This window comes from Coptis chinensis, chromosome 8 (assembly GCF_015680905.1).
Source record: "Coptis chinensis isolate HL-2020 chromosome 8, ASM1568090v1, whole genome shotgun sequence".
NCBI classification, from domain to species: Eukaryota; Viridiplantae; Streptophyta; class Magnoliopsida; order Ranunculales; family Ranunculaceae; genus Coptis; species Coptis chinensis.
The window spans coordinates 23,476,454-23,485,954 of record NC_141463.1 but is presented as its reverse complement, the minus strand read 5'-3'; the positions used below and the strand labels follow the sequence as shown (position 1 = coordinate 23,485,954).

Genomic DNA, 9,501 nt, shown 5'->3' with positions numbered 1-9,501 from the left:
ACTGCTTTCTTCTCAATACAATGATTGCCTCGATCTGCTAACTAATGGGATAGAGACACTGACCTAATATCTAGCAGTAAGGGCGAACGTGTTTGTGACAAATTAACCAACTCAATGCTCAATGCTAATGGGGCTGTTGGGAATTCAAGTTGTGTTTATGGTGGGAGTGAGGTACCAGGAATTGATATAGTGGCTACTTATTCAGGATAAGGTAAAATCCAATCTATTATATTGCAAGAACTCAATGCAATATCAAGGCAAGAGCATGGTAATCGGGTTGGCGGCACTAATAAAACAAATCAAACAAATTTGAAAATATTTAAAGTGAACTCAAATACTGCTCTAACAGTTCGCCAATGAAAAATATCTATTAACCAAATATAATCATAAACTTAAAGTCCAAATGAGTATCTTACATCACTATCATTAATAATACACAATTCACCATAGTTTAAAAGAACTAAAAATTACATAATGGTAGGGGCTACTGCTAGGGTCCTCATTACTGGATAACTCCTTCGAGGTTTGCTCAGAGATTGATAAAGGCAAAAGAACCTATACCTACTAATTGCTGCATGCTCTAGTCCATCTCCAACCTTCAGTCCTATAACCATATATTTTTTGTTCAAACTTTTATTAAAACTAAAAATCACAATAGATGTAAGTGTAACTAATCTAAAGTTTCTAACCTTGTAAAATTTGCGGATTCTTTTAGATGCAACAATCTTGTCTGAAGTTTGCACGGTATCATTTAAGTTGTATGAATAAATTTCCTGTGCCAACATAATAAGGGCGTTTTATTTCCCGTGTTAGTTTTAAAGAATTAAGTATCTATAAAAACAAATAGTAAATAATCACCGCGCCCAAAATCACAGTAAGGAAAATAGTATCTTACAACTTATTTTTTGTTGTGAAATAGCTCTCCTGCAAGTTACTGATGGAACAGAAAAGATCAAAGTTAAAGAGCAAATAATTGCTTTAAATCCATAAAAATGAACAACAAAAACATAGAAGATAAATTGAAAATCACTTAGTAAAATGTGTCAATACCTATTACTGAGTGAAAGTTAAGAATGACTGGCCGCAATTCCATTATTTGCCCACATGATTAAACTTTATACTTTAGCCATTGATCAAAGATTTGTAAATCCAGCTAATAGGTGGGCTAATAGATCTCCTAAAACCTATGACAGATAATATAGTCCAACAGAAGAAAACAGAGAAGGAAGCATGACCAAGAGAAGAGTTAACAATTTAGAATATCCAACACTTGCACATTGTTCAGTAAGTAGTGACATACACCATTCTTTTCTTTTGACTTGCTTTCTTATAATAGTTAAAAAGCAATAAAGATACAACAACTTCTCTGAAATTCTTAAAACTACATAGACTGGCTAAGGACATGCACAAAATGCTTAGCACAGAGGTCAGCTGCAACGGTATGGCATGGCTCGCAAACAAATAAATACACTACTCAATTTAGCCAATTCAGAAGGAGCTGGAGCTAGTCACAACAATGACAGCAACAACAACATCAAACAATGCAGGTTTAACCAAAGATCCTGCCCATCCTTTCATAGCATTTCCATTTAGAAATGTTACTCTTAGCTACATCCTGCATACCCAACAAAAACCCGAGTTAAGAAATCGTCAACTGTGATGTTAGCATAATACATGCACTGATGGGAGACGTACCTGCCTTAAGAGAATGTTATACAGTTTGTCCTTTGCTAGCTACTTCTTTCAGGTTGGTCTTGCTTGGAAATGCATATGTTTAACGATAGGGACATAATGGACAATTAGAACCCCCAACACTAAATGAGGAAAAACCAAATTATTAATTAGTAAACCACTACCCACAGGCTTTCAAGGCCAAATGTTTGAAACCCTTAACCAATCAACCATATAACACACAAAGTCACAAATAATTAACTAAATTAAAAAAATGAAAGGATAACATCAAATTTGTTAAGGAGGTCTAATATATAAATGACTTTTATTAGTACAACTAATATTAGTTTTTAGTTACTTAATGCCAAATTTTCAATTACAAAAACACTATAAGTAACAATTCTCATTTGATCAAAATATACATTGTTTACATGTCCAAAAGTATGAAACACCTCATAAAGGAAACCGGTAAACAATATATGGCATTCACATAAAAAAAAATCAAGGCCAATAGTAGTGCATACCTTGTCAAGAGTCTGTGTTGTAAGGGCATACAGTGGGGGAGCCACAAATTTCATCTTGACAGGACAATCCTCATTTCCAGCAGCTTCAGCTTTCCGCATGGCAGCCTGTAAAATGGAGAAGAATGGACGTATTACGGGCTACAACAACTTAAATTTGGGCAAATAAGCTAACCAAATCATATTAGCAAAAGAAACGAAACGAATTAAAGACAACAGTATGAGATCATGACCTTGATGTGAAGAACCCCATCCATCTGAAAACATTTCATTTCAATGTCTGCTTGTACTTTCAGCGGTTGTAGGGTCATGAGCCTCCTAATGTAGATTAAAAGAGCATCTTTAATCTCATCTGACACAGCGGGTACCAGCTTAGTCACTTGTATAGTGAGCATGCGCAATTGATAAGTTAAACACAAACAGAATACCTTCTACTACCAAATAATGAGCGGTGCGAATTGTAGTTACCTCCTTCCCATCTGGATCAACTTCTTTAATCTCGCGTGTAAGTGAGTTTAAAATGGAGTCAGGATCATTCACGATTAACCTGAATGCCTGGTTAAACAATAACGCTTAAACAAATTGCAATTCAGTCAACAACGTGACTTTAAGGTGAGCATGGTCTAAGAAATTACCTCATATGCATGTCCATCTTTTCAGTATAGAGGCCAACCAATACTGATATAGAGATCCTGCCGGAAGAAAATGCAATCATATTATTAAGCAAACTAATAGATAACAACCAATAACTACACTAAACAATTAATTCTATAAACTAAATCAACAATTCATAGATTGAGGCTTCCAAATTGAACAAACTTCAACAATTCATAGGGGCTTTTATCCATTACAGCCATGATGAACTCCGCCCCTCAACTCATCGGGCTTTCATTGGCTCAAGCAAAGACGAGGACTTAAAGGAGGCGTAGAGAACTCATCCAATGGCTGCAACTCTTCAAACTTCGTAAATGTGACCAACACCCTGATAGTAGGAACCACAAAACAATATATATGGCGTGTCTGAAAACAAAAAATTCAAATTGAATGCAAAACTATAGACTATGGCGAGTTCATTAATCTTACTGATTCTATGGCGAGTTCAACGTGTTGGGCGCTTCGATCCACCGAAACTTCTGGCACGAAGACAAATGAAATAAAGGGTATAAGTGCTCCAGAAAATTCATACAATTAAATAACAAGGTAGTGTGTGGCAAAACTTATTGACGGTGAAAACAGTGATACAATGATTTGAAAAAATTAGGAACATAAACAACTACTATCCATTAACAAAACAAATATGTTCGAATAAAAATGAAAACTTCTACCTGTCTAATATTTCATAATAGACTACAGAGTCTACAGAGAGATTTCCAATCTAACTTTCTGACTTTAGTTGTATATATAACTCTTTATTCTTTATCTCCTTCCTGCAAAACAGAAAAATTGAATAAACAGATCAGTCAATCAAAGTTAAATCAAACTGCTTTAAGGTCTCACAGAAAAAACTAACCTCTCCACTTGCTTCCTCATGATCATCATCATTGACTTATCAGAGTCATCTTCCTCATCACCACCATTTGCCTAATTACCCCCAATAAAAACACATGAATCAGTATAAGAGTTCACAGTTCTCAAACCCTTAACCAGAGACAAATCAATGTCAAATCTCACTAACACTTGACAACAATTTAATCAATTTTACTCCAAAAGTACATGAATAGTAACAAAGAATTCAAAACATGATCAGATTGACTATCATAAGAATTGCAATATAGATTTCCATAAAACAAGATGACTCATCAATAAATTTTACTTCACATTCAACAAAAACACTTGACAGAGAAGTTAAAATACCAGTTTGTCATTATAAGACTGAAGAATCTTGGTATAATGTCTTCCTTTTCGTTGCTTTTGCCACATAAGGACCCTTCTCCTTCAAATATACTAAACCCTAAACCCTAAACCCTATAATAATCAGTTTCAACCAAATTTTAACAACAACTGAATCTTACAACGTTTTTTAGATGAAATAACTTACAGCATCAGACAAAGACTTCCATTTCTAACCACCAAATTTTACCAACCTTTACAAATTTCAACACAAAAAGAATAAAAAACTAATCAAACTTACTTCATGTTTCAAAACTTGAAAATTAGCGTAGAGAAATTGTAGATCTTACAACAAAGAATGATTTGTTAGTGGAAACTTCTTTTATATGTCTTCCTAAACTCTTCCCTAAATCAAACAAACAAAACCAAATGATGAGGAGAGGAAAGTTGGGTCGATGATGAGAAAACGTTGAAAATAAATCGGTGGTTAGCGCTTATTTGTTTCGCTGATTTAAGGAGCCAATGAAAGAGTATGTCCGCTCGGTTTTTTTTCATGGTTGTAATTTAAGGGGTTTATAGGGTGGGCATGTTTACCAATTTACCCTTTCAAATAAGAGCAAAAATAAAATGGCTGTCTAACTTTTCGGTACCCTTCCCATTAAATACTTTGGTCTAAAACTGGAAATACGGGAACTAATTGGAAGATCTGGTATCCATTAAATACTTTGGTCTAAAACTGGAAATACGGGAACTAATTGGAAGATCTGGTATCCGTTTTATATATAAGATATATAAGTTTTATTATTATCATAGTTTAACTAGCTTTAGTTAATAATTACTATTCCTATAAACAAATATAGGTTGGATTAGGTTAAGTAGTATTTTAATATTCAATTGTATCTAACACGCAATCTCTGTGGGATCGACCTCGTATTTGCACACCTACTACAATAGACCTTGTGCGCTTGCGAGTATTATAATTAATGTAGGGTTTTAATTAGCCTATTAATTTAGACCAGTTAAATTACCTATCAGTTCTCCAATCAGGTTATTTCATTCATTGATTTTTGTTATTAGTCTCATTGCCCACATCAAGGGATGGAAGTATAGAATAAGGTTTATATTTTGCAATATTAATATCATGATAGTATTCTTTAATTTTCTTTTAATAGTATAGTTCTTTAAAGTTAGGAAGTATTTTTTGTGTTATCCTAGAAGGGGTAGCTCAGGGAGTAGCTGCCTAGGAAAAGTATTCTTTGTGTTTGCCTTAAGTGGTGATTCATTGAATGACTGCCTAATTAGGAAGTACTCCTTGATGTTGCTCTCGGTACTACTACAGAATGACACATATACCACGGTCAATAAGAACGTTTATACCACGGTTCTTTAAAAAACCGTGAGAAATATTTATATACCACGGCGGAAATTTCTTTGGTTATTGGTTTACTAATATATGTCACAGTTAGATGAAAACCGTGGGATAAGTTGGGCCATATACCATGGTTAGTTTTTTTTCCAGCATGAGAGTACTCCACATCCCCACTACCTTAAACATAAACAATAGTATATAAATTTTTCACTTTCTACTGTGGTTTATGACTTTATGCCAAATAGTCAAATACGCGAAAAAAAAAAATACACAGTACGAAACTCATTCAAATTGGATTCCCGCTATTCTCTCGGTCTCTCCCCACAACTTCTACAGTTCTACGACTCTTAGGATTCCCGCAACAGTGAGAAACCCACCGTCACTACACCATCACTACACCATAAGGGCCATTTTGTAACAGGGCAAAATTTTCATTTGTAACAAATATATCCGTTACTACCTTTCTAACGGATATAACTGTGAGCTTTTTTGGTTTCCGTTAGTATATTTCAATTTATTTTTCCAATTATTATCAAAGCAGTATTTTAATATTTTGTAACAGTCGTGTCCGTTAGGAAACAACTAAAATAATAGCCAAAAGGGTATATTCGGAACTAACGGACTAAATTAAATTAAATAGAAAAAAATTGTGCTTTTGGTCTTTATTTTCCATTTTCCATTCGTGTCTCCTCATTCAAACCCTCGCTGAGGAAGAAGGAAATAAACCAGGTATGCTTTCTCTCTCACTCTCTCACTCTCCCGATCTCCTTTTTTTTTTCTTCTACCCAAACCCCATCTAGCAAATTTATAAGTGTTTTTTTTAACTGTATCGAACTATTCAAGTTAGGTTTATTTGGTTCTCTTGTTGATAAATTTGGGAAAATTAAGCTTTGTGTTGGAACTGTAAGATTGGACTAAATTTACGCTTCTCAATTGGGATATTTCGTTGGTTTGGGTTCGATTGGTTAATAAAAATCAAAAGAATTTCGGTATTAATTAAATAGTTCCAGTTGATCTAAGATTCAGTTTTTCTTACAAATTGTTTATGTTTGATTTCCTAGGTTGTGATCTACATAGCTTTTTCTCTCTTCCAACAGACTGATATAAAGAACTTGCTGAAGGCTAGCTGCTCCAGTTATGTGTCCACATAAGTATTGCAAGTGAGTCGGTCTTTTTGGCTACTCTAGTTACTTGAGGAGTCATTAGACCTTTCCTTCCAGAATATACTGAAATTTGTAGTTCAACTCTAGTTCATTCCATGCTTTTCTTCTCATGCATGATATAATTCCTAGATTAATTGTTGTTTCCTAAGAAGGTTGAGGAATGAAATTCTTGAAAGTGATTGGTAAGTTTGAGATTAGCCTGCCTACTTCTCGAAATGGTTAACTAGTATGTTTCGAAGTTTAAATCGCTTGTACTGCAGCCAACATGAACTATATAACCTTTTTTTTTGATTGCCTTAACTTTCATAATTTTAAAACCATAGATCTTGTCTTTTTGAACTTTAAGGCATCTTCTCAAGGTCTCATCTTGAGATGAACTTCAATATTATACGTAAAAGGCTTCCATTTGTCTCTTTGAACTTGCAATCAAGCATTCCTTCTTATTGTCGCTCTTCCACGAGCCATTGGATTTTTTTTTTCCTGTTTTATTCTCCCATTTGATTCCTTCTTATTTGTATTGATTAACGACCAAAAGGTCAATGAGTACGCATTTTCCTAAAACTCGCTTTGGTTAACGTGATGTTTCGGTCACTTTTTCCCTGTGCTTCTACACCAACAAATATCGCCTCACCGCAAAACGGGATGGAGTTAGGATGCCTAAGGAGCTGTTTGTACCTTGGACTCTCTACTTTCTAAAGAGGGATGTGGACAAAGCAGTAGCAAGAGAAGCACCATCGAAGCAAAGGTAGGGAATCTTGCTCTCTCGGGGAGAGACCATGTTAAAAGTATAACCTTTGAAAGTATTGTTTTCATTAGAGAGCAATGTGAATGAGTTAGTGTAAATTGTGTTCTTTGGAATTTTTCATCGTAATAGTTTATGTTGATTATAGGTTGTTTATATATTGGTATTAGAGCAAACCGCCTCGTGATTTCGTCATTGGATGCACATAATCTTGAAGAAGGATTGCATAGGTTTGTTTCTATCTTTTTGTTTTGGAAATTCTTTCAAATGTTAACATGTATAGTGTTTTATCCGCTTTTTAGTATATAAGACACCTGAATGACAATATAGAATCTTCGAAGATATTAGGAGTATGTTATAATAGGTCCGCTTTGTCATGTTTACTATTGTTCACTCCAATCGACATTTACTTGTAGGGGTTTGCGTAATGTCGAGTATTTGGAAGCTCGTCGCAAGAAGGTGTTGCCTTTGGGCTGATCTACACCACTTCGAATGAGGAGATCAAATGCATCACTAGGTAACACCATGCCTGCAAGTAGCGTAGATGCATCCCTTCAAAGTGTTAGTGAGGTTTCGAAAGTGTTGGGCCCGGCGCTTCCACGATGGTCCAACCAAGAGCAACAAATAAATAGTGAAGTTGACTCAAGTTCAATCAATCCCGCATTCCCGATGCTCTTCCCGAGGAGTTGTGTGCTGAAGTTCTTTCCACTCAACATGGTCAAGCAAAGACCTTCAAATTCACAACCTCACCGCAGCAGATATTTAAAACAGGTAAGTCACAAATTTTACGGGAGGGGTTTGAGGATAGAAGAGATACTACATTTTCAACTATGGAAAATGGGATTTATAGTAGTGGGAATAATAATAATGGTTGTTATTTTGCAACTAGTTATGAATACGCTTATGTTTTAGGCCAATATGAAAGAGATTTGAGTTATGGTGATTGTGGGGATTAGGTGAGAGAGCAAATGCCTTAGTGGACTTGACATTGGTGGATACCTTGGTGGGCAACTTGGCAATCTATTAAGTTTAAAGCAAATGTAAGTGTCTTCACCGTAATCTTTCAAAATTAACTTTGAGTGGATCCTAAGTTGTACAGATAACTTTGAGTGGATCCTAAGTTGCTGCGACTACACCGAATTTAAGAATTAGGACACACTCTTGGGACTATATACCCCGCCTCTAATTAGGGAGGCACGGAGAGAGCAAAATGCTGATGCCTAAGGGTGTAAAAGGTCTGCTGCTGATAAGGTCAATGCCGAGGCACGCGAGCATGCCGAACGTGCTGCTTGTGCAGAAATACAAGCTCGAGCACGTGAAGGGCAGCAGCGATGCTAAGGAAAGAGCAGAGAAGGTAGCCGCGAAAAAAGAGAGTCAGCTGTTGCAAGAGTTGAAGCAGACGCGACGGCAAAGAGCGCAGAGCAAGCTTCTGGCGAGAGGGCAACCGCAGAGGCTTGTGAGAGGGCTGCTACAGAGGCTCGTGGAGAGGGCTGCTGCAAGAGAGAGTCAACAAAAGAATGAGAATGATCTTGAGTCTTTCTTCTACGGTAGAGCTAGCAAAGGCACCAAGGCCTAACGTAAACCACACAACTTCGGTGCGCTTTTAGGGAATAAGATTAGAAGCAAGATATTGTTGTTTTTTTTTTTTTTCGAAATATTAGCGGACTATTATTTTCGCCTTTGTTTTCTCGCATCGAGTCTACTTTTGAGTCCCAATTGAAAAAAAAAAAGACTAAAACAGCCCGTCGGACATCTTCGGAACCTCGTCGACCATGCTGAAAGGCATCCTCAACTACAAATATTGTTGATGATCTCACTTCAATCTTTGGAGGTAATCTTGTTGATTTTACACTTTCTCTTGTGCCGCAGAAGAAGCCTTCCCCGCAATAGTAATCAAGAGAGCTCCCGGAAAGTATGCTAATTGCTTAAATTCTACTTTGTTAAAGGTGCTTCGTCATCCGGAGAATTCCGTGACGCTGAGGGGAAAACAAGAAAGACGAAGAGCGAGATCGATCGCCACCAACGCATACCACGAGCCGCCACGGTCCGGTGGAGATTGGCTTTTCTCTATTTGTTTGTGTTTATGATTATCTTTACTTGTCATCTTATAAATGTAGAAAACCTATTCAAGTGCATTGACTAGTTTCATACTAAATTATTCATCAATATTATTTCTCTTTTTTATGAAAATTGTTGTCAAGTTTT

General features: G+C 36.0%; 1 long non-coding RNA gene across 1 annotated transcript; it reads right to left on the bottom strand.

The window, feature by feature from the left end:
- Window positions 1-342: 342 nt before the first annotated feature.
- LOC147480653 (uncharacterized) lies at window positions 343-4,556 on the bottom strand. Its single transcript, XR_015205742.1, has 16 exons — window positions 4,373-4,556; window positions 4,231-4,276; window positions 4,047-4,125; window positions 3,703-3,773; window positions 3,518-3,619; window positions 3,276-3,325; window positions 3,044-3,174; window positions 2,828-2,884; window positions 2,621-2,747; window positions 2,426-2,510; window positions 2,196-2,300; window positions 1,696-1,814; window positions 1,051-1,615; window positions 896-934; window positions 690-773; window positions 343-604 (listed from the first exon to the last, which is right to left on the bottom strand). It is a non-coding gene; the product is annotated as an uncharacterized LOC147480653 (long non-coding RNA).
- Between the last annotated feature and the right edge of the window lie 4,945 nt (window positions 4,557-9,501).